The sequence below is a fragment of the Ranitomeya imitator genome, chromosome 3, assembly GCF_032444005.1.
Source record: "Ranitomeya imitator isolate aRanImi1 chromosome 3, aRanImi1.pri, whole genome shotgun sequence".
Classification (NCBI taxonomy): Eukaryota; Metazoa; Chordata; class Amphibia; order Anura; family Dendrobatidae; genus Ranitomeya; species Ranitomeya imitator.
This window is the reverse complement of record NC_091284.1, coordinates 365,888,092-365,912,505: the sequence shown is the minus strand read 5'-3', so window position 1 is coordinate 365,912,505 and position 24,414 is coordinate 365,888,092. Positions and strand designations below refer to the sequence as shown.

The window sequence follows — 24,414 nt, the reverse complement described above, 5'->3', positions numbered from 1 at the left end:
AAGCTCGAGGGGAGCTGCGACTGAGCTCCCTCCACGCTGAAGAGCAGGAACCGGACACCAGAAGTCCGAAGCTGTGTGAGACTGTATGGCTCACAGCAGGAGCTGGAGGGCAGGGGATTTCAAGTCTCATGTCCACAACTATGTCCGAAGTCACAGCAGCATATTTAGCCTGGAGTCGCCTCAAGTAGGGACACCTGTCAAGCAGGTACTATCCTAGGACAGAGAGAGAGGTGACTATGTGAGAAACCTCAGGCAGCAAGGGACGCACATTACAGCGCAGTAAGGAAGGCTTCCAACCCCACCTGGCTAAGGAGATTCCAAATCGCTTTCAGGCTGCCAGGATTCCAAAGACCACCTGTAACCTGTCTACTGGAACTTCATCAGTAAAAGGTAAAGAGACTGCGACCTTGTATCCTTCAATTCTTTCTAGCACTACACCATCATCATCTTTGCCACTACACTGGGAGCCCAGTGGACTAAGCTTCACCTGTGGGAAGCCATAGGTGTTGTGAATTCCGCTCTTGGGCTCCCTCTGGTGGTTGTAAGTGGCACTTTTGTGAGTTCTGCTCTTGGGCTCCCTCTTGTGGTTTCAAGTGGTATGGCTGCTCCTTGGAGTTAGCTGTCATCAGCTGCCTCCACTTATCGTCTCTTCTGCTCGGCTATTTAGGCCTGGCTGTTCCTTCAGCCAGTGCCACTTGTAAATGGTTCTTAGTTGGACTCCCATCTCTTTGGATTTCCCTGTTATCCTGACCAGTTCAGCAAAGCTAAGTTTTTGCTTGCGCTTTTCTGTTCAAAGATTGTGGACTTATCCGTTCAGTGCTTTCTATGTTTGTCCAGCGTTATCAGTATGAATTAATTCTGTCTTGCTGGAAGCTCTGGGAAGCAGATTTACCCTCCACACCTTTAGTCAGGTGTGGAAATTTTTTGTAAACTCTGCGTGGATTTTTGTAGTGTTTTATGCTGACCGCACAGTATTCCATCCTGTCCTATCTATCAAGCTAGACTGGCCTCCTGTGCTCATCCTGGTTTCATTCTGTGTATGTCTTTTTCCTCTCCACTCACAGTCATTATTTGTGGGGGGCTAATCTATCCTTTGGGGATTTTCTCTGAGGCAAGATAGTTTTCCTGCTTCTGTCTTTAGGGGTAGTTAGCTCTTAGGCTGTGACGAGATGCCTAGGGAGAGTTAGGAGCATTCCACGGCTACTTCTAGTGTTGTGTTGAGCTTAGGGACTGCGGTCAGTACAGTTACCACTTCCTTCAGAGCTCGTTCCATGTTGCTCCAAAACCACCGCATCATAACACATAGGATCCCTGCTGCAATAAGATTATCCCCAGTGGACCCCTTTAAGTAGCATTGGTCATCCCTGACCGAATACCACAGGTAGTGTCATGAACATTCTTTATTTTCTTTCAAAACAACCCCTATAAGGACCTTCCCTTTAACTTGGACATTCAGGGCCACGGACCAGGTCACTGCCACCGTGACTACTGCTGTGACGACCACAGGACCAGGCCTGAGTATCCCCAAGGCCCTAGCGGGTGCTCGAGAGACACTGAGTCAAGACTGGAACAGGGGAAAACAGAAACACGGGTTCAGACAGCAATCACAGCATGACAAATCGAAACAATCAGAGTCAGCTTACAGTAGCACTAGGCAGAAACTATTACTGACATGAACTGCAGGACACTGCAGGACTAAATAGCAGACCTGGGACCAGACTGAGGCTGAGAAAAGTTAACCCCTGACATGATCAGACCAGAAAAAGGGAAGACAGGACTCAAAACAGTCTGGAACATGACACTATCGTGTTTGAGTGGAGGCAAAGTTCTGTTCTCTGTTACTTACATGTATTACACTGGTAATGCCTTATTTTATTAAAAATAATCTCTGATGGCAGATTCTCATGCAGAACACTGTCTGGCCCATAGTCTTGAACAATTCAGTTTGTGTCAGTCTGAGTCTAGTGATGAGCGAGCACTAAAATGCTCGGGTGCTCATTGCTCGGATTGAGCAATTTGTAATACTCGGGTACTTGACCAGAACAACGAGCCCAATGTAAGTCTATGGGAAACCCGAGCATTTTTACCACGATCCCCCCAGGGGTCCTTTTAAGGTCTAAAAACATCTGAAAATGAAGGAAACACTGCTCAAATGACAGGGGAACATCATGGGGATCGCCCCATGAAGCATTTCTAACTCCCAGGTCACAGCTGTGAGTAATGTTGTCAGAGTCTTACGCCATTTTTACAGGCGCACCCAAAAACATACAAAAACAAAAACAAAATGGATTTTCCTGGGAAATATGTTAAGGAACATCCTTTCCAGGGTAATGACTTTTATATAAGGCTAAATAGTTAACCCAAAACAAAAATGTTCCTTCACCACTTGGGCTATGTTCACACGCAGCGTTTTTGATGCGTTTTTCAAATTTAATATTTCAACCAATACAAATGCATTCACTGGGACATGTCATTGTAATATTTAACAACCTTAGCTGTCCATGTGGTGTGTGACAAATCACCAGACACATCTTGCTTCATTTATGAAGGAGGGGCTCGTAGTCATAAAGCCTATTTTTATTGGGCCATCAGGCGGCATTAATATTCTTAAAGGACCATTATTAAACAGTGGGTCTCCTATACTGTTATTTCCTATGCAGTGAGTAGTTGGGCTGCCAAAAATTGGACGCACCCCAATACCCCTTTCACGAGATGTACAGCAGGGCCTCCTGAAAAAATGTTCCCATTATAAGAAAGTGGGTCTCCTATAGTGTTTGCTTCTGCATTGAATGCAAGGCCTGCCCTGCTCCAAAATTACATGCAACCAAATAATCCTTGGAACAGACGTCCTGGATGGCCACATGAAACCAAAATTCCCATTATTTTTCATTTGGTATTGCCATTCTGCTAGTCTATGCATTGAATGCAAGGCCTGCCTCGCCACAAAGTCAAATGCACCCCAGTAAGCCTTTGAACACACGTACTGGATGGCCACATGCAACCATAGTTCCATTATTCAATTGGTACTCCTGTACCATTTGCTTATGCATTGAATGCAAGGCTTGGCCTGCACCAAAGTTACACGCACCCCAATAAGCCTTTGAAGCCACGTACTGGATGGCCACATGCAACCATAGTTCCAGTATTCATTTGGTGCTCCCATACTGTTTGCTTATGTATTGAATGCAAGGCCTGCCCTGCCACAAAGTGACACGCAACCCAATAAGCCTTTAGGCCCACATTCTGGATGGCCACAGGAAAACCAAGTTCACATTATTCACTTGGTACTGCCATACTGTTTGCCTATGCATTGAATGCAAGGCCTGCCCTGCCCCAAAGTAACTTGCACCTCAATAAGCCTTTGAGCCCACGTACTGGATGGCCACAGGAAAATCAAGTTCACATTATTCTTTCGGTACATCCATACTGTTAGACTATGCATTGAATGCAAAGTCCACCTTGCCACAAAGTTACACGCACCCCAATAACCCTTTGAAACGACGTACTGGATGGCCACGTGAAACAAAAGTTCCCATTATTATTTTTTTTTTTAATACCATAAAATTTGCACATGAAGTGAATGCAAGGCTTGGCCCAAATTTGCACAAACCCAAATTTGCATCCCCCTTGGAAGAAACGTGGTGGAGGGCCTCATAGAAATATTTTCCCATAACAAAGGAGTGGATCTCCTATACTTGGAATGCCCCTACACTAAGTGTATGGGTTGACAAACATTTCCCGCTGTGGGTACACATCAACATAGTGTGTAATTTTTTTTTTTATGGGCATGATAAACACCCTGGAAAAAAGTAGCATGGCATCCTACACAGTTGCTGCTGGGAAGGTGCATGTTTTTAGAAAAATATGGCGGACAAGTCGTTGGATGAACTGATCAGGAAAAGGGGCATGATGACTGCAGCAATGGAAACGTATAGTATTAATAACAGCGGTGGCTATCTGTGGTATGAGATCCAGGATACAGCCTACAATGATTAGTCGTTTAGTCACCACCCATTATCAGAATGCGTTTCACGCCCGTCAGAAGATTGGTGTAACATATGCACGTCTGAAGCTTGGCATAAAAGATGCACGGAAGAAATATATTGCCAAAGATGCTCATGTCTGTATAAAGGGCAACATGCTCATGTGATGCTGAATTCTAGAAAGCAGATCAGTGTTTGATGAAAACTAAATAAACTGATGAATGCTTGTGAAAAACTAAGTTTAAAGAGGAGTGCACCAGACGTAACTATCAACACACCCGTGGCACAAGGTTCTTCATCTTCACCCATACATATTACCAATAATATCCAAATGTCACAGCCGAAAACTATTTGCTCCAGTGTAATGAACATGGGTAAAGGAATGCCAATAAATGTAGTTAAGCACAAACCTGGGAACAGTAGATTTCCTCTTCTCATGATAGGGACGATGATTGTATTGATGACGACTTGGAACTTTACCACAACCCCACCAAGAAGATGAAGATCACAGCTGCAAAAAATGTGCAAAAAAGGTTGTGATTGTCTGGAAATTCATTTTCTCTTTGGCAAACTTTACCTCTTACTAAAGTGTTACAGAATGATGCATAAACAGCTCCTATGTCTACTTAGCATGACACTTCGCCAATCGCCACCTTTATTGCACACAAAGGCTGTAACCAACATGTCACTTTTCACAAAGGAGGCCAACTCACCAACTCATCAGTAGGGCCCACTCATAAAGAGTCTGTCTTTAGCTTGATATAAGGCACAAAAATGACCATTAAAAATTTGCATTCAAGAGTCACAGAGGAAGATATTGTGGAGCTTTTCTGTGTATGCGGTGCCTTGAAGTGCACCTGCTTGTTGAGTTCCAGAGTTGCAGAGGTTGTGTGTGTAAGAAAGGAAGATGCAGTTGGTGCCTAAAAAAAATACAGAAACAGATACCTAGATGGACAACCAATGAAATGCAGTCTTCCTTTGAATGTAGGTGTGATACCATCAGACCAGCCCATACTTCCAAGATTAAGAGGCACCCCATCAAAGAAGGAAGGTTAATGTCAAAGAAACACAAACTCCTCCTCCTCCTCCAGTGTTGGTTAAAATCCTCCAGCTGAAGTTCATCCTGATACTATCTTAAAAGCACTCTTTAAATCCTTAGGGTGATCAGCAGTCATCCAACCTCCTGCATTTGAGATTAAGCTCTGATGAAACCAACACAACATGGATGCTGTAGTAACAGAGATTCACAATTGGCCCTGAGACTCATTTTTAAAAAAATAATAATAATTTTTCATTTTGGTTTTTGTTTAATGCTGGTCCTGAACACCAGCAGGTAGTTGATGTTTGAAGGAGTCTGACATCAGACATTGGACAATTTAGCAGTGAGTTTTTAAGAAAAATCATATGGTAATGTACCTGATTACCAAGAGGTAATGTTAAAGCAGAAGAATCTGAAATGTTTAAATTACTTCACATGTGCATCCTGGTGAAATAAAAATTTTTATTTTTTTGTCCAGCTTGAAAATATCAAACAGTTATGAGCACAAAGGCATTCTCATCTTAAAGGAAAAAAACAATTTACTAGATGTTAACAAACTTTAAAAAGCTGTAATTAGTTTTATTAATATTGTTCAACACCATCTGGGTTAGTTTTTTTATTTAAAAATACGATAAGGCTGCGTGACATAATTGTTTCACCCTGATAAATTTGTTTCACCTTTCCTGAGAACAAACACATCAAATTAAAATCAGCTGTATAATTAGTTATTTTCATGAAAAATTCCATTTGGCAAGTGTATTGTAAAACATCCATTAATTAAATAATAATTCTTATCAGGAACTCAACAATTAATAAACACAATTTAGGACCTTTCATCTCACTTTACACGTCGGTTTTAGGCCTCATTCAGACGTAAGTGATTTTTCTTGTACGGACAAAATGATCCAATTTTCATCAGTGTTTTCAACCAGATTTTCATCAGTGTAATGTCCGTGTGAAAGTTTTCACCTTCAAATTTTCTTTTTTTTTATGTTTCTCAAGCGTTTCTTGCCAAACAAAAATATGAATCAGATAGCACAAGGATGCAACTAGGCTGGAATTCTGCCACTTTCCAATTTTTTTCAAGACAAGTATAGGCCAGTTTGGCCCTAGACTAGGCTTAAAAATTAACAAGTCGTGATTTTGGGGGGATTTTTTGGTGTATAAAAACACAGACATGTGAATATGTCTATAGACTAAAATTGGTACTAGTTCTATCCATGAAGCTTATGAATAGAACTTATTTGAGAATCATGTGCATCTGAGCTTAGTAAATTCTTGTGTTCCTAATTAAACAGAGTTCTGGAGAACCTTTCTTATAACTCTACATTGTATTACTTCTCTTCTATTCCTATTAGAAAGGTATGCATAAACTGACAACCGGGTGCTACCTTTTACATTACTAAATGTTAAACTTTCGCTATGTAATTTTGGAGGTTAGGCAAAAAAATCTATTTTTTTGTTGAGTCACCGCTTACTGAAAAGAATTATGACCATATTATGACTGTTATGGATTACATTTGTGCTATTCTTGGTTGTCCCATGCCGTATTTTTTTTATACAATAAAATTATGCTAGCATGTTTATATGTGGTTATATTAACTTATTATTTTATTTATGCTTAATTATTTAGCGCCATCATATTCCACAGCACTTTACAAACATTATCATTACTGTCCACGATGGGGCTCACAATCTAAATTCCCTATCAGTATGTCTTTGGAGTGTGGGAGGAAATCGGAGAACCAGGAGGAACCCACACAAACAAGGGGAGAACATACAAACTCCTTGCAGATGTTGTCCTTGGTGGGATTTGAATCTAGGACCACAAAGCAACAGTGCTAACCACTGAGCCACCATGCTGCCCACAGATGAACAGCTGTGATCAGAGTTTTCTGTATGTACACCCATCCTCTCAGGGGTAACTGTAAAGGCACAATGACAGAGTCCCTACAGCCATCTTCTTACACTCATGAACCTTGCTGAACAATATTTATAAAGTGTGGAAAAAGGTAAAATGATTATAACGGCTAAAACTAATAAACTGACTTCGTGTCATGGACTAACCTCTGGAAAGAAACACTAGGCATAACATAGTATACAGTATTTTGTCAGGACAAAATATTTCTTTAACCACTTTCCGCATCACTTAAAATTACATCATGTATTTGCTGAGGTTCCGACTCATGGCAAAAATCATGTATTACGTGTTTTAATAATTTGTAACACTTGACGATATCCATAATATTGTTCTCTGTAGCAGAGAGAGATATTTCCTTTGATTTTCCTGCTGTTAATTAAATATTACCGTAGTATTATGCCATAGTACAACCTACATTAGTTAATCTAGATCTTCACGTCTCCCCCGCTCTGCTCCAATATGTATTCATTTTAGTCAATTTTGGAAATGAAAGGGTGCTAGGGCTGGCAGAACACACCAAATAATTATAATGATGGTATAAGGTGTGTTGGCTGCCCGGAGTCCACTGCGCAAAGATGACACCTGCTGCTAGGTAATGGTGGACAGTATATGGTAGTATAATGTCAATACACAAAGGTTAGTTTCACCCGGGATGTAAGGAAGTGAACCCTGTTGCATCACAGGGCCACAATGCCGCAGAGTGAACACTAGTATTGTGTCACAGGACTCTGCCCCAAGGACACGGGGTTAGAGTCCCTCTAGATCCCAAGCGCTTGGCGCCACAACTGGGGTGCCAGGGAAAAACCTAAACAATCATTTACCACACTGAGTGCGTGCAGCGCCGCTCTGGCAAACACCACTAACCGCTCTAACTAGGGACAGGTAAGCGCACTGGTTGCGCACAGTGCCGCACTGGCTAAAGCTGCTGTTAGACGCTATAGATTGTGCCTGGTGCTGGATGGCACTAACTGTTGCTAGACAGCTCCAACATTTGCGAGCATTCATCAACACTAGAGATGGGAATGATTTGGAGCTTTCACCAGAACAGGCAAACATCCACACACACACAATAACTGATTTATATTAGCGCATGGCCAAGTGGCAATGCAAACCTTTTATATCTGTAGCCTTCCAGGACCTTCCTAGTGCTCCAAGCCGCTACAGGACCTGAGCATGTGACCCCGAACCACCAATGATAGGTCGTGCCATGGGCATGCTCAGTAGAAGAAAAGCAGGACTTAGTCCCTGGAACGTCTGCTTGCTTCTGATCAATGCTGGTTACAAAGGCTGAGCCTGGAATAGTAGCTATAACCAAATGCACATTATCTGCTTGAGATGCACATTATCTGCTTGAGCCAGACGCTGGGAACGACGTCTCTGCTGAGCAGGCTCCACTGTCTCTGAACGAGAATAGGAGACCGCAGAGGACATGGTTCGAGATTCCCCCTGTGCAGCGGCAGGAACTCGACACCTAACATTACCCCCCCCCCCTCCTAGGGCCACCCCCTCCTTGGGCCTCGCTACACTCGAAGGCAGCAATGAGCTGTGGAGCCAGAATGTGCTCAACAGGCTCCCAGGATCTGTCTGCTGGGCCATAACCCTTCCAATCCACCAATTTGAATTTTTGTCATCCCCCACCTTACACCCAATGATAGCGTTCACCTCGTCATCGTCCGTGGACGAACCCGATGTCCCGGCAGATGACTTGGAAAACCGGAACATGTGAACGGGATTTAGTAGGGACACATAAAAGGTGTCGGTGATACCTAGGCAAGGAGGCAGGGCCAGATGGTAGACCACAGGGTTAACCTGTTCCAGGACCTTGAAGGGACCCAAGTAGCAAGGCGCAAACTTAATGGATTCAACTTGCAGCCTGACATTACGGGTGGATAGCCACACAAAGTCACGAGGAGCAAAGGTCAGAGCGGAGCACTGATGTGCATCGGCTGAGACCCTCATTCTCTCCTTGGAGGCCCGGATAGCATCCTGTGTGCGGTCCCAAATGTCACGTGCCTCCACAGCCCAGTCTGCCACCCTGGAGTCGGCGGAAGACACGGGCATGGGCACAGGAACCCACGGATGTTGGCCCTAGTTAAGGAGGAAAGGGGTCTGCCCAGTGGAGTCAGCTATGCCATTGTTCAGTGCAAACTCCGCCCATGATAGCGAGGATGCCCAGTCATCCTGCCTGGCTAAAATAGAATGTCACAGGTATGTGACCAGGGTTTGTTGGCCCTCTCTACCAACTCATTCGTCTCGGGATGGTATGCTGAAGAGAGATTCAGTTCGATGCTGAGTAGATGACAAACCTCTCTCAAGACCAAGATGCAAACTGGGGACCCGGGTCACTGACAATTTTGTTTGGCATACCCTGCAGGTGGAAAATATGCTTGATAAACAACGCTGCCAAGGCCCGTGCAGAAGGTAGCCGTAGAAGAGGCACCAAGTGCACCATTTTGGAAAAGTGGCCGGTGACTACTCAAATAATGGTGCAGTTACAGGACTTGGGTAAGCCCACCACGAAGGCCATCCCGACCATTTCCCAGGGCCTGTCTGCCACCGGCAGGGGGTAAAGTAACCCAGCAGGCCGTTGTCGAGGAGACTTATTTTTGGTACAGGAGATACATGCCCGAATATAGTCTCCAACGTCATGGGCCATATGCGGCCAAGAGTATGTCCTCGCCAGAAACTCAGCTGTCCTCTTAGTCCCAAAATGGCCACCCACCCTGGATGAGTGAGCTCAAGAGAGGACCTCTGGTTGCAAATTAGATGGCACAATAGTCTTTGCCCGGGGGCACATACTCTAGCGAAACTGACAAGAATTTAGCCGCTGGGCAGTCTGCAAGTAAACCAAATTATTGTGGTTGTATATACTTGGAAGGGAAAATGAGCCCCCTGCAGGAGGTGTCTCCACTCTGAGAAGGCAAACTTCGTAGCTAGCAACTCCCTGTCCCCGATGGAATAATTCCTCTCTGCCGATCTGAAGGTCTTAGAGAAAAAGAAGCATGAATGCTTCCGACCTTGAGCATCCTTTTGGAATAGGACTGTTGGGACCGCTAGCAAAGTGGGACTTAATAGAGAGGAAGGCCTTGGAGACCTCCTCCGACCACAATTTGGGATTTGCTCCCTTCTTGGTGAGGGCTACCAAGGGAGCTACCAAAGTAGAGACGTGGGAATGAACTGGTGATAATAGTTAATGAACCCCATAAAGAGCTGCACCACTTTGAGAGAATAGGGTTCTTGCCAGTCCATCACAGCCTGTAGCTTGGCAGGATCCATAGCCAATCCCTGGGCGGAGATAACATAGCCCAAGGAAGGCAAGGATTCCTGCTCAAACACACACTTCTCCAACTTGGCATAGAGGGACTTTGCTCGTAGGAGGTCAAAGGCTTTGCAAACATCTCTCCAGTGGGAGTCTATATTTGGAGAGTAGATGAAAATATCATCCAGATAGACTATGGACTCATCCAGATAGACTAAGGTGGATAGCAGATCCTGGAAGATGTCATTCACAAAGTCTTGGAAAACGTCAGGAGCATTACAAAAGCCAAAGGTCATCCCCAGGTATTCATAGTGCCCGTCCCTGGTGTTAAATGCCGTCTTCCATTCGTCCCCCTCACGGATGCGAATCAGGTTGTAAGCACTCCTCAGATCAAGATTAGTAAATACCCTCGCTCCCTGCAACCTATCGAAGAGCTCAGATATCAAGGGCAGAAGATACTTGTTCTTAACGGTGATGGCGTTAAGACCCCTGTAATCTATGCATGGACGTAATTCTCCATTCTTTTTCTGCACGAAGAAGAACCCTGCCTCTGCAGGGGACACCGACTTCCTTATGAATCCTCTTTCCAGATTCTCCTGGATGTATTGGGACATCGCCTCCGTCTCCGGGAGAGATAAGGGATAGACTTGACCCCGGGGATGCTCTGCACCAGGCAACAGGTCAATAGGACAGTCATAGGGGAGGTGGGGTGGAAGGGTCTCCACAGCCCTTTTGGAGAACACGTCCGCAGAGGGCCAATAGTGCTTGGGGAGAGAGGAAAGATCTGCGGGTACTTCAGTAGTAGCAACCTTAACGCACTACCTCAGACATCTGCCCTCACAAGATTCACTTCATCCCGGAGTTCTCGCAAAGGTCCACTCTATATGAGGAGATTGGTAGGGTAGCCATGGTATCCCTAACAGGACCTCATCGATTCCCTCGGGAATGACTAGCAGGGAGATAATTTCCTGATGGGATGGTGACATAGAAAGAGCAAATGGGATGGTCTGGTGTGTCATCTGTGAGGGCAGTGTCGACCCATTCACCACTCGTACGGTCACTGGTTTGGCGAGCATCACCAGAGGTATTGCATGCCATTGGGCAAAGGCAGAAGACATGAAGTTGCCCTCTGCCCCAGAATCCACGCAGAGCTCTACCGTATGAGTGGATGGACCTAAGGTAATTGTCCCCTTGAAGGACAATTTGGAGGAAAACATCGCCGTGTCTAGTGCACCTCCTCCTACAACCACTAAACGCTGACGTTTTCCCATCCGCTGGGGACCTTTCCTGGCATAATGTCCCAACTGCTGGGAGACAGGACAGACCTTGAGTGCATGAGTGGTCCGGGACTTAGACCCCACACGAGACGCCTCCATGGCCTGATGTGGCTCGTACGCCTGGACCGGAGATTCCAGAGGTTTGGCGAATGTGGGAGCCAGCCGAAACCTCTACCTACACTGGGCTCGCTCCAACCTTTGCTTGTTAAAACGAAGGTCGATGCGGGTAGATATAGCTATTAGCTTCTCCAGTGTGGCAGGAATCTCCCTAGTGGCCAAGGCGTCCTTCACATGGTCAGCCAGTCCTCTCCAGAATACAGGAATGATGACTTCATCCGACCACTCCAGCTCAGATGCTAAAGTCCGGAAGTGGACAGCAAAATGACTGACCATGGATGAATCCTGTGCCAATGCCAGCAGTTGGAGCGCCGTATCATGGGTGACATGAGGTCCCAAAAAGACCTGTTTCAGAGTGTCCAAGAACCATGGAGCACTCTGCACCACATGATGGTCGCGCTCCCACAGTGGCGTTGCCCACTCCAGCGTCCTGTCCGACAGCAGGGATATAATAAATCCCACCTTAGCTCCCTCTGTGGGAAAACGTGCAGCCAGGAGCTCAAGATGTACAGTATAGCACACTGGCTCACGAATCCCTGACACAGTTTACTGTCATCAGCAAACTTAGGGTTGAGCGACTTTTAGTTTTTTAGGGTCAAGTCGGGTTTCGTGACTATCACAAAAGTCGAGTCGAGTGAAATCGGCCGAATATCGCGAAAAGTCGACCGAAAAACGAAACCCAATGCAAGTCAATGGAGGAGCATAGTCGGCAGTGAGTAGAGGCCAGGAAAACACCTACAGTGCCCATTTTAATGGCAAAAACATCCATTCTTGTTACTGAAGCTTGTCAATCTTAATTTAACTTATAATAATAGTAAGGCATTGGAAATTGGGGGTCATTTGGCTAAAGTTGTGGGGGGTAGGGCTGGTTCAAGTATTTAGTGGGCCCAGGAAATCTGGACCACGTCACGGCAGTGGAGCAGGGAGAGGTAAGTATTTAAACTTTGCAAGTGCTGTGATCCTGAGCAAGCAGGGGGGGGCACTCGTTGGCATTGGCACTGGCACAGGGCCCCTCAAAGTATGGCGGTGTGTTTGCACGGCGGGGGCGCCTCCCACCGGCAGCCACACTTTTGCGTACTATGAGGGGCCCTGCGCCAGTGACGTCGCCAACGAGTATTCCCCCCCACCTGATGAAGGAACCTGCACTTTCATCTGCACCTTCCTCTTTGTCCCCGTGTAAACAATTTAACGAGAGCCTGACGATAGAAGCTAGGGAGAGGCACCCTGGAGAACACCTTGGAGCGGCAGACACCGTCTCTAGAACCCAGACCAAACTTGTAGGCCTTATGCAGTGTTGTTTCAACAACTACTTAACAAGAGCTTCAAGATAGAAGCTAGGGAGAGGCAACCTGGAGAACACCTTGGAGCGGCAGACACCGTCTCTACAACCCAGACCCAACTTGTAGGCCTAATGCAGTGTTGTTTCAACAACTACTTAACGAGAGCTTCAAAATAGAAGCTAGGGAGAGGCAACCTGGAGAACACCTTGGAGCGGCAGACACCGTCTCTACAACCCAGACCCAACTTGTAGGGCTAATGCTGTGTTGTTTCAACAACTACTTAACAAGAGCTTCAAGATAGAAGCGAGGGAGAGGCTACATAGAGAACACCTTGGAGCGGAAGAATCAGTTTGTAGACCACAACAAAACTTGTGGCCCCAATGCAGTTTTATAATTCTGACAGGCTGAAAACCAGCCTTTTTTTTTGTTTTTTTTTGTTTTTTTTAGAGGACAACAGCTGTATTAATGTATTAAGTGGCGCAGACAGACACTGCTAGTAGGCCTTACACCACAAAGTTGGCTCACTGCAGGTTGAAAAAAGTTACATGGGTACACGGTCGGCATTGGTGTGCTCAGCGGAGGACAAATGGAAGGATGGACCGCAGACAGACTTAGTAGTCCTAAAATAAAAAAAATTAGGCTCAATGCAGTTTGAATTATCTTGCAGTAGTACACAGGCAGCATTGGTGTGGTCAGCGGAGGACAATTTGAAGGAGGGACCGCAGACAGACTTAGAAGGCCAAAACTAAATAAATTAGGCTCAATGCAGCTTCGATTATGTGGTAGGGGTACACATGCAGCATTGGTGGGGTCAGCGGAGGACAATTGGAAGGATGGACCGCAGACAGACTTAGTAGGCCTAAAATAAAAAAATTAGGCTCAATGCCACTTCTGATTTGTGCACCTCTAACACCTCTGCCCTGTTGCCCCTTGCACCTCGTGTGAGAACCATCACTGGCGCTGTGTGCTGGGAATGCCTGAATCAAATGGTCTACAAGACTTGCTTGTTTGGTTGCTAATATTTGTTCGAAGTTCTCATGTGGCATGATATTTTGCAATTTGCCTTTATAGCGAGGATCAATGAGCCAGGCCTACCAGTAATCGTCATCGGTCATCATTTTAATAATGCGTGGGTCCCTGTTGTGAATCCTGTTGTCGAACTCCCTCCTGTGGTCGTGAATGGTACTTCGGCGAGTTCTGTCTATGGGCTCCCTCTGGTGGCTGTGAGTAAAGCTGCTGCTTCTGAGGTTCCTTACACAGGTGACATGGTTTATCCTTTGGTTGACTGTTCTATTTAACTCCTCTCAGATCGTTATTCCATGCCAGCTGTCAATGTTTTTGCATTGGTTCAGTTCGCTCTTGGATCTCTCTGGTGACCTGCCTTCTCCTGCAGAAGCTAAGTTCCTGATAGTCATTATTTGTTCACTGTTTTCTTGTCCAGCTGGTTTTCATGATTTTGTCTTGCTAGCTGGAAGCTCTGGGATGCAGAGTGGCCCCTCCGCACCGTGAGTCGGTGCGGAGGTCTTTTTTGCACACTCTGCATGGTCTTTTGTAGGTTTTTGTGCTGATCGCAAAGTTACCTTTCCTATCCTCTGTCTATTTAGTAAGTCTGGCCTCCCTTTGCTGAAACCTGTTTCCTTTCTGCGTTTGTGACTTTCATCTTTACTCACAGTCAATATATGTGGGGGGCTTCCTTTACCTTTGGGGAATTTCTCTGAGGCAAGGTAGGCTTTATTTTCTATCTCTAGGGCTAGATAGTTCTTAGGCTGTGACGAGGCGCCTAGGTCTGGTCAGGAGCGCTCCACGGCTATTTCTAGTGTGTGTGATAGGATTAGGGCTTGCGGTCAGCAGAGCTCCCACATCCCAGAGCTCGTCCTGTATGAGGTTTAACTATCAGGTCATTCCAGGTGCTCCTAACCACCAGGTCATAACAGTACAGCTGGCCCAAAGTATTAATGCATCTCAATAGAGGGATAAGAGAACTTCTGAGACCATTTTTTTTTCTTTGCACTGTGTTTTGTCTTTCTTTTCCCCTAGACCTTTGGGTGGTTCAGGACACAGGTGTAGATATGGACATTCAAGGTCTGTCCTCTTGTATGGATCATCTCTCTGCAAGGGTACAAAACATTCAAGATTTTGTGGTTCAGAATCCTATGTTTGAGCCTAAAATTCCTATTCCTGACTTGTTTTCTGGGGATAGATCTGGGTTTCTGAATTTCAAAAATAATTGTAAACTGTTTCTAGCTTTGAAACCCCGCTTCTCTGGTGACCCCGTTCAACAGGTAAAAATCATTATTTCTTTGTTGCGTGGTGACCCTCAAGACTGGGCATTTTCCCTTGCGCCAGGAGATCCAGCATTGCGTGATGTTGATGCGTTTTTTCTGGCGCTTGGATTGCTTTATGATGAACCAAATTCAGTGGATCAGGCAGAGAAAATCTTGCTGGCTTTGTGTCAGGGTCAGGATGAAGCGGAGGTGTACTGTCAGTAGTTTAGAAAGTGGTCTGTGCTTACTCAGTGGAATGAATGTGCCCTGGCGGCAATTTTCAGAAAGGGTCTTTCTGAAGCCCTTAAGGATGTCATGGTGGGTTTTTCCACGCCTGCTGGTCTGAATGAGTCTATGTCTTTGGCCATTCAGATCGATCGGCGCATGCGTGAGCGCAAAGCTGTGCACCATCTGGCGGTATTCTCTGAGCATAGGCCTGAGCCTATGCAGTGTGATAGGACTTTGACCAGAGCTGAACAGCAAGAACACAGATGTCGGAATGGGATTTGTGCTTGGGCTAAGCCCTGCTGTTCTCGTGCCAGTGGGTTGCTTTTGCCCTTGCCGATCCCGAAGAGGCCCTGGACGCATATTTCCATGGATTTTATTTCTGATCTCCCTGTTTCTCAAAAGATGTCGGTCATTTGGGTGGTTTGTGATCGCTTCTCTAAGATGGTCCATTTGGTACCCTTATCTAAACTGCCTTCCTCCTCTGATTTGGTGCCATTGTTTTTCCAGCATGTGGTTCGTTTGCATGGCATTCCAGAGAACATCGTCTCGGACAGAGGTTCCCAGTTTGTTTCGAGGTTTTGGCGGTCCTTTTGCGCTAAGATGGGCATTGATTTGTCGTTTTCTTCGGCTTTCCATCCTCAGACTAATGGCAAAACCGAACGAACTAATCAGACTTTGGAGACATATCTGAGATGCTTTGTTTCTGCTGATCAGGATGATTGGGTGTCTTTCTTGCCTTTGGCTGAGTTCGCCCTTTATAATCGGGCCAGCTCGGCTACTTTAGTTTCTCCTTTTTTCTGTAATTCTGGTTTCCATCCTCGTTTCTCTTCAGGGCAGGTTGAGCCTTCGGACTGTCCTGGTGTGGATGCGGTGGTGGACAGGTTGCAGCAGATTTGGACTCATGTGGTGGACAATTTGACATTGTCCCAGGAGAAGGCTCAACGTTTCGCTAACCACCGGCATTGTGTTGGTCCCCGACTTCGTGTTGGGGATTTGGTTTGGTTGTCATCTCGTCACGGTCCTATGAAGGTTTCCTCTCCTAAGTTTAAGCCTCGTTTCATTGGACCATATAAGATTTCTGAAGTTCTTAATCCTGTGTCATTTCGTTTGGACCTTCCAGCTTCTTTTGCCATCCATAATGTGTTCCATAGGTCGTTGTTGCAGAGATACGTGGCGCCTATGGTTCCCTCCGTTGATCCTCCTGCCCCGGTGTTGGTCGAGGGGGAGTTGGAGTATGTGGTGGAGAAGATTTTGGATTCTCGTGTTTCGAGACGGAAACTCCAGTATCTGGTCAAGTGGAAGGGTTATGGTCAGGAAGATTCCTGGGTTTTTGCCTCTGATGTTCATGCTGCCGATCTTGTTCGTGCCTTTCATTTGGCTCATCCTGATCGGCCTGGGGGCTCTGGTGAGGGTTCGGTGACCCCTTCTCAAGGGGGGGTACTGTTGTGAATTCTGTTGTCGAACTCCCTCCTGTGGTCGTGAATGGTACTTCGGCGAGTTCTGTCTATGGGCTCCCTCTGGTGGCTGTGAGTGAAGCTGCTGCTTCTGAGGTTCCTTACACAGGTGACATGGTTTATCCTTTGGTTGGCTGTTCTACTTAACGCCTCTCAGATCGTTACTCCATGCCAGCTGTCAATGTTTTTGCATTGGTTCAGTTCGCTCCTGGATCTCTCTGGTGACCTGCCTTCTCCTGCAGAAGCTAAGTTCCTGATAGTCATTATTTGTTCACTGTTTTCTTGTCCAGCTGGTTTTCATGATTTTGTCTTGCTAGCTGGAAGCTCTGGGATGCAGAGTGGCCCCTCCGCACCGTGAGTCGGTGCGGAGGTCTTTTTTGCACACTCTGCGTGGTCTTTTGTAGGTTTTTGTGCTGATCGCAAAGTTACCTTTCCTATCCTCTGTCTATTTAGTAAGTCTGGCCTCCCTTTGCTGAAACCTGTTTCCTTTCTGCGTTTGTGACTTTCATCTTTACTCACAGTCAATATATGTGGGGGGCTTCCTTTACCTTTGGGGAATTTCTCTGAGGCAAGGTAGGCTTTATTTTCTATCTCTAGGGCTAGATAGTTCTTAGGCTGTGACGAGGCGCCTAGGTCTGGTCAGCAGCGCTCCACGGCGATTTCTAGTTTGTGTGATAGGATTAGGGCTTGCAGTCAGCAGAGCTCCCACATCCCAGAGCTCGTCCTGTATGAGGTTTAACTATCAGGTCATTCCGGGTGCTCCTAACCACCAGGTCATAACAGGTCCCTTTTGAGGATACGTAAGGCATAATCTGCCATGTCGGCCAAAGTTCCAGTTGTGAAATCTGCGGTTGTGCTGGGTTGAGGGGCAGTTTCAGGCAAATCTATGTCACTTGTCTCCCTCAAAAATCCTGAACCCGGCCTTGCAACGCCACCAGTTTCTATTGGCCCCGGAGAAGCTTCCTCATTCAAAAAATACTCATCCCCATCATCCTCCTCATCCTCTTCCTCTTCGCCCGCTATCTCGTCCTGTAGACTGCCCTGACCAAACAATGGCTGACTGTCATCAAGGCTTTCCTCTTCCTCGGCTGCAGATGCCTGCTCCTTTATGTGCGTCAAACTTTGCATTAGCAGACGCATTAGGGGGATGCTCATGCTTATTATGGCGTTGTCTGCACTAACCAGCCGTGTGCATTCCTCAAAACACTGAAGGACTTGACACAGGTCTTGTACCTTCGACCACTGCACACCTGACAACTCCATGTCTGCCATCCAACTGCCTGCCCGTGTATGTCTATCCTCCCTGTTGTGAATTCTGTGGCAGAGTTCACTCCTGTGGTCACAAGTGGTACTTCGGCTGATTCTCTCTGGGATCTTCCGTTTGTGGAGGAAAGTGGTACTGCAGCTTCTGAGTTTCCTCCCTCAGGTGATCTGGTGAGCTCATTAGCTTCTTCTCTACTTAACTCCACCTGATGCTTTGATCTATGCTTCCTGTCAATGTTTCAGTGTGGGACTTGTTTTTTCCCTGGATCATTCCTGTGGCCTGCTGCTCTGCAAAGCTAAGTTTTGCTTATGTTATTTTGTTGCTATTTTTCTGTCCAGCTTGCTTTATTTGTTTTTCTCGCCTGCTGGAAGCTCTGAGACGCAGAGGGACCACCTCCGTACCGTTAGTCGGTGCGGAGGGTCTTTTTGGTCCCCTCTGCGTGGTTTTTTATAGGTTTTTGTGCTGACCGCAAAGTTATCTTCCCTATCCTCGTTCTGTTCAGCTAGTCGGGCCTCACTTTGCTAAATCTGTTTCATCTCTATGTTTGTGTTTTCATCTTACTCACGGTCATTATATGTGGGGGGCTGCCTTTTTCTTTGGGGAATTTCTCTGAGGCAAGGTAGGCTTATTTTTCTATCTTCAGGATTAGCTAGTTTCTTAGGCTGTGACAAGGCGCCTAGGTTCTGGTCAGGAGCGCTCCACGGCTACCTTTAGTGTGGTTTTATAGGCTTAGGGATTGCGGTCTGCAGAGTTCCCACGTCTCAGAGCTCGGTCTATTATTTTGGGTTATTGTCAGTTCACTGTATGTGCTCTGACCTCCATGTCCATTGTGATTCTGAATTGCCTTTCATAACAGTACAGGAAGCCAAAAGTGCTAATGATTCTCAATAGAGGGAAAAAAGAAGTTCTGAGACCATTTTTTTTTCTTTGCACTGTGTTTTGTCTTTTTTTTTCCCCTAGACATTTGGGTGGTTCAGGACACAGGTGTAGCAATGGACATTAAAGGTCTGTCTTCATGTGTGGATCAGCTCACGGCAAGAGTTCAAAATATTCAAGATTTTGTGGTCCAGAATTCTTTGCTTGAACCGAGAAATCCTATTCCAGATTTGTTTTTTGGAGATAGAACTAAATTTCTGAGTTTCAAAAATAATTGTAAACTATTTCTGGCTTTGAAACCTCGCTCTTCTGGTGACCCAATTCAACAGGTTAGGATCGTCATTTCTTTTTTGCGCGGCGACCCTCAGGATTGTGCATTCGAGGAGTGGCGTCATTGGCTTGAAGGAGCTAAGCATCGCGTGGTGGTATTGTCTGATCATAAGAACTTGACTTATCTCGAGTCTGCCAAGCGTTTGAATCCTATACAGGCTCGTTGGTCGTTGTTTTTTGCCCGTTTTGACTTTGTGATTTCGTACCTTCCGGGCTCTAAAAATGTGAAGGCGGATGCTCTGTCTAGGAGTTTTGTACCCGACTCTCCGGGTTTATCTGAGCCGGCGGGTATCCTCAAGGAAGGAGTAATTGTGTCTGCCATCTCCCCTGATTTGCGGCGGGTGCTGCAAAAATTTCAGGCTAATAAACCTGATCGTTGTCCAGCGGAGAAACTGTTTGTCCCTGATAGGTGGACGAATAGAGTTATCTCTGATCTTCATTGTTCGGTGTTGGCTGGTCATCCTGGAATCTTTGGTACCAGAGGGTTAGTGGCTAGATCCTTTTGGTGGCCCTCTCTGTCGCGGGATGTGCGTACTTTTGTGCAGTCCTGTGGGATTTGTGCTCGGGCTAAGCCCTGCTGTTCTCGTGCAAGTGGGTTGCTTTTGCCCTTGCCGGTCCCGAAGAGGCCTTGGACACATATCTCTATGGATTTTATTTCTGACCTTCCCATTTCTCAAAAGATGTCAGCCATTTGGGTGGTCTGTGGTCGCTTTTCTAAGATGGTCCATCTGGTACCCTTGTCTAAATTGCCTTCCTCCTCTGATTTGGTGCCTTTGTTCTTCCAGCATGTGGTTCGTTTGCATGGCATTCCAGAGAATATTGTTTCTGACAGAGGTTCCCAGTTTGTTTCGAGGTTTTGGCGAGCCTTTTGTGGTAGGATGGGCATTGACTTGTCTTTTTCCTCGGCTTTCCATCCTCAGACTAATGGCCAGACCGAGCGAACCAATCAGACCTTGGAAACATATCTGAGGTGCTTTGTTTCTGCCGATCAGGATGACTGGGTGTCCTTTTTGCCTTTGGCTGAGTTCGCCCTTAATAATCGGGCCAGCTCGGCTACCTTGGTTTCACCGTTTTTCTGCAATTCTGGGTTCCATCCTCTTTTCTCTTCTGGACAGGTTGAGTCTTCGGACTGTCCTGGTGTGGATACTGTGGTGGACAGGTTGCAGCAGATTTGGACTCAGGTAGTGGACAATTTGACCTTGTCCCAGGAGAAGGCTCAACTTTTCGCTAATCGCAGACGCCGTGTGGGTCCCCGACTTCGTGTTGGGGATCTGGTTTGGTTATCTTCTCGTCATATTCCTATGAAGGTTTCCTCTCCTAAGTTTAAACCTCATTTTATTGGTCCGTATAGGATTTCTGAGGTTCTTAATCCTGTGTCTTTTCGTCTGACCCTTCCAGATTCTTTTTCCATACATAACGTATTCCATAGGTCATTGTTGCGGAGATACGTGGCACCTATGGTTCCATCTGTTGAGCCTCCTGCCCCGGTTTTGGTGGAGGGGGAATTGGAGTATATTGTGGAGAAGATTTTGGATTCTCGTGTTTCAAGACGGAAACTCCAGTATCTGGTTAAATGGAAGGGTTATGCTCAGGAGGATAATTCCTGGGTTTTTGCCTCTGATGTCCATGCTCCCGATCTTGTTCGTGCCTTTCATGTGGCTCATCCTGGTCGGCCTGGGGGCTCTGGTGAGGGTTCGGTGACCCCTCCTCAAGGGGGGGATACTGTTGTGAATTCTGTGGCAGAGTTCACTCCTGTGGTCACAAGTGGTACTTCGGCTGATTCTCTCTGGGATCTTCCGTTTGTGGAGGAAAGTGGTACTGCAGCTTCTGAGTTTCCTCCCTCAGGTGATCTGGTGAGCTCATTAGCTTCTTCTCTACTTAACTCCACCTGATTCTTTGATCTATGCTTCCTGTCAATGTTTCAGTGTGGGACTTGTTTTTTCCCTGGATCATTCCTGTGGCCTGCTGCTCTGCAAAGCTAAGTTTTGCTTATGTTATTTTGTTGCTATTTTTCTGTCCAGCTTGCTTTATTTGTTTTTCTCGCCTGCTGGAAGCTCTGAGACGCAGAGGGACCACCTCCGTACCGTTAGTCGGTGCGGAGGGTCTTTTTGGTCCCCTCTGCGTGGTTTTTTATAGGTTTTTGTGCTGACCGCAAAGTTATCTTCCCTATCCTCGTTCTGTTCAGCTAGTCGGGCCTCACTTTGCTAAATCTGTTTCATCTCTATGTTTGTGTTTTCATCTTATTCACAGTCATTATATGTGGGGGGCTGCCTTTTCCTTTGGGGAATTTCTCTGAGGCAAGGTAGGCTTATTTTTCTATCTTCAGGTTTAGCTAGTTTCTCAGGCTGTGACGAGGCACCTAGGTTCTGGTCAGGAGCGCTCCACGGCTACCTTTAGTGTGGTTTGATAGGCTTAGGGATTGCGGTCTGCAGAGTTCCCACGTCTCAGAGCTCGGTCTATTATTTTGGGTTATTGTCAGTTCACTGTATGTGCTCTGACCTCCATGTCCATTGTGATTCTAAATTGCCTTTCATAACACCTCCCACAAATACATAACAGCACGCCTCTGTTCGCACAGTCTCTGAAGCATGTGCAGTGTGGAGTTCCACCTTGTTGCAACGTCGATGATTAGGCGATGCTGGGGAAGGTTAAAAGACCGCTGATGGTTCTGCATACGGCTGGAGTGTACGGGCGAACAACGGATATGCGAGCAAAGTCTGCGCACTTTAAGGAGCAGGTCGGGTAACCCCGGATAACTTTTCAAGAAGCACTGCACACCAGGTTTAATGTGTGAGCCAGGCAAGGAATGTGTTTCAGTTGTGAAAGGGCTATGGCAGCCATGAAATTCCTTCCGTTATAACTTACTACCTTGCCTGCCTCAAGATGTACAGTGCCCAGCCATGACTGAGTTTCTTGTTGCAAGAACTCAGACAGAACTTCCGCGGTGTGTCTGTTGTCGCCCAAGCACTTCATTGCCAATACAGCCTGCTGACGCTTGCCACTAGCTGTCCCATAATGGGATACCTCGTGTGCAACAGTGGCAGCTGCGGATGGAGTGGTACGAAAGCAGTCTGTGGACGAGCTCTCGCTTCTCCAGGAGGACGAGGAGGAGGAGGAGGGGGGGCGAATGCCTACAGCCAACTGTTTCCTAGACCGTGGGCTAGGCAGAACTGTCCCAATATTGCTGTCCCCTGTGGACCCTGCATCCACCACATTAACCCAGTGTGCCGTGATGGACACGTAACGTCCCTGGCCATGCCTACTGGTCCATGCATCTGTTGTTAGGTGCACCTTTGTACTCACAGATTGCCTGAGTGCATGGACGATGCGGTCTTTTAAATGCTGGTGGAGGGCTGGGATGGCTTTTCTAGAAAATAAGTGTCGACTGGGTAGCTCGTAGCGTGGTACAGCGTAGTCCATCAGGGCTTTGAAAGCTTCGCTTTCAACTAACCCATAGGGCATCATCTCTAATGAGATTAGTCTAGCAATGTGGGCGTTCAAACCCTGTGTACGTGGATGCGGCGATGAGTACTTCCTTTTCCTAACGAGAGTCTCATCTAAGGTGAGCTGGACTGGAGAGCTGCAGATCGTGGAACTAGCGGGGGTGCCGGTGGACATGGCAGACTGAGAGAGGGTTGGAGATAGTATTCTTGCTGGTGCCCTACATGCAGTGTTTCCTACTATGAACCTGGTGATTCTCTGACTGCTTTGGCCTGGCGACAAAACCTGCACATTTACTGCAGGTGGTGCGGGAAATGGTGGGCTTACAGTGAGGGAAGGGATGTAGCGTTGCTGACTAGCTTCATTGGCCGAGTGTGCTACAACCTTAAGGGACGTTTGGTAGTTAGTCCAGGCTTGCAAATGCATGGTGGTTAAATGTCTACGCATGCAACTTGTATTTAGACTTTTAAGATTCTGACCTCTGCTTAAGGTAGTTGAACATTTTTGACAGATGACTTTGCGCTGATCATTTGGATGTTGTTTAAAAAAATGCCAGACTGCACTCTTTCTACCATCGGATACCTTTTCAGGCATTGCAGACTGAACTTCTTTAACCGGATGGCCACGCTGTCCTACAACTGGTTTTGGTTTTGCCACGCATTTTTGGCCAGATACGGGCCCGGCTGATGGAACCTGTTGCGATGTTGATGCCTGCTGCGGCTCCTCCTCCTCTGCTTCAGAGCTACTGCCGCCTGCACCCTGTTCCCCCAATGGCTGCCAATCGGGGTCAACAACTAAGTCATCTATGACCTCCTCTTCTATCTCGTGTGCAACTTCGTCTGTGTCACCATGTAAGCCTGTGGTATAGCGTTCATGACGGGGCACCATAGTTGTTAGGGTTGGCGGAACGCACCAAATATATAGTTTATTAGATGGAATTGGTGCGTTCGCAACCCGGGATCCACCGTGCAGGAAAGTACCTGCTGCTAAGTAAGACGGACTATATGGCGGTACTATAAGTATACATACAAGGGTTAACTTCACCCTGCGTGAAGGAAGCGATCCTGTTGCGTCACAGGACCGCGGTACCGCACATAGAGCGCGAGCAATAAGTCAGCGAACACAACCCCAACTAGGATTGAAGTCCGATTAGACCACTGCTGGCACAACACCACAACTGGGTGTGTAAGGAAACTATCGAAATAGTAAATAAAGGCACGAGAGTGCGTGCGGTGCCGCACAAACGGACACCGCTAACCACCCAGGCTTGGGTAAGGAAAGCGCACGGCGCCGTACAGGCAGTCACAGCAACTAGACGCTGTTATGTGTGTTTTGTGCTGATGGCTAGTCGGGCGCTAGATAGCTACCATCATCCGCATACAGTCAACAACACTAGGGAGGGATATTTAGGAGCTTTCATCCTTCGACATACATCCATCTACACACACACATATTTTCAAGACAATACTAGCGCATGGCCGTGCGGTCATGCGCAGTTTATATAGTTGCAGCACAGGAAGCTGCTACTGAAGATTTTGCCCTTTCAGGACCTTCCAGAAGGACCAATGGAAAGTGCTGCAGTACCTGAGCATGTTTTGCCCTTTCAGGACCTTCCAGGAGGACCAATGGAATGTACTGCAGCACCTGAGCATGTGAGCGAACATGTGGCCCTCGACCTCCA

At 46.6% G+C, this 24,414-nt stretch overlaps 1 pseudogene; it reads left to right on the top strand.

Annotated features, from left to right (window-relative positions):
- The first annotated feature begins 3,864 nt into the window (after window positions 1-3,864).
- Window positions 3,865-5,189, top strand: LOC138672100 (polymerase delta-interacting protein 3 pseudogene; annotated as a pseudogene).
- The last annotated feature ends 19,225 nt before the right edge of the window (window positions 5,190-24,414 follow it).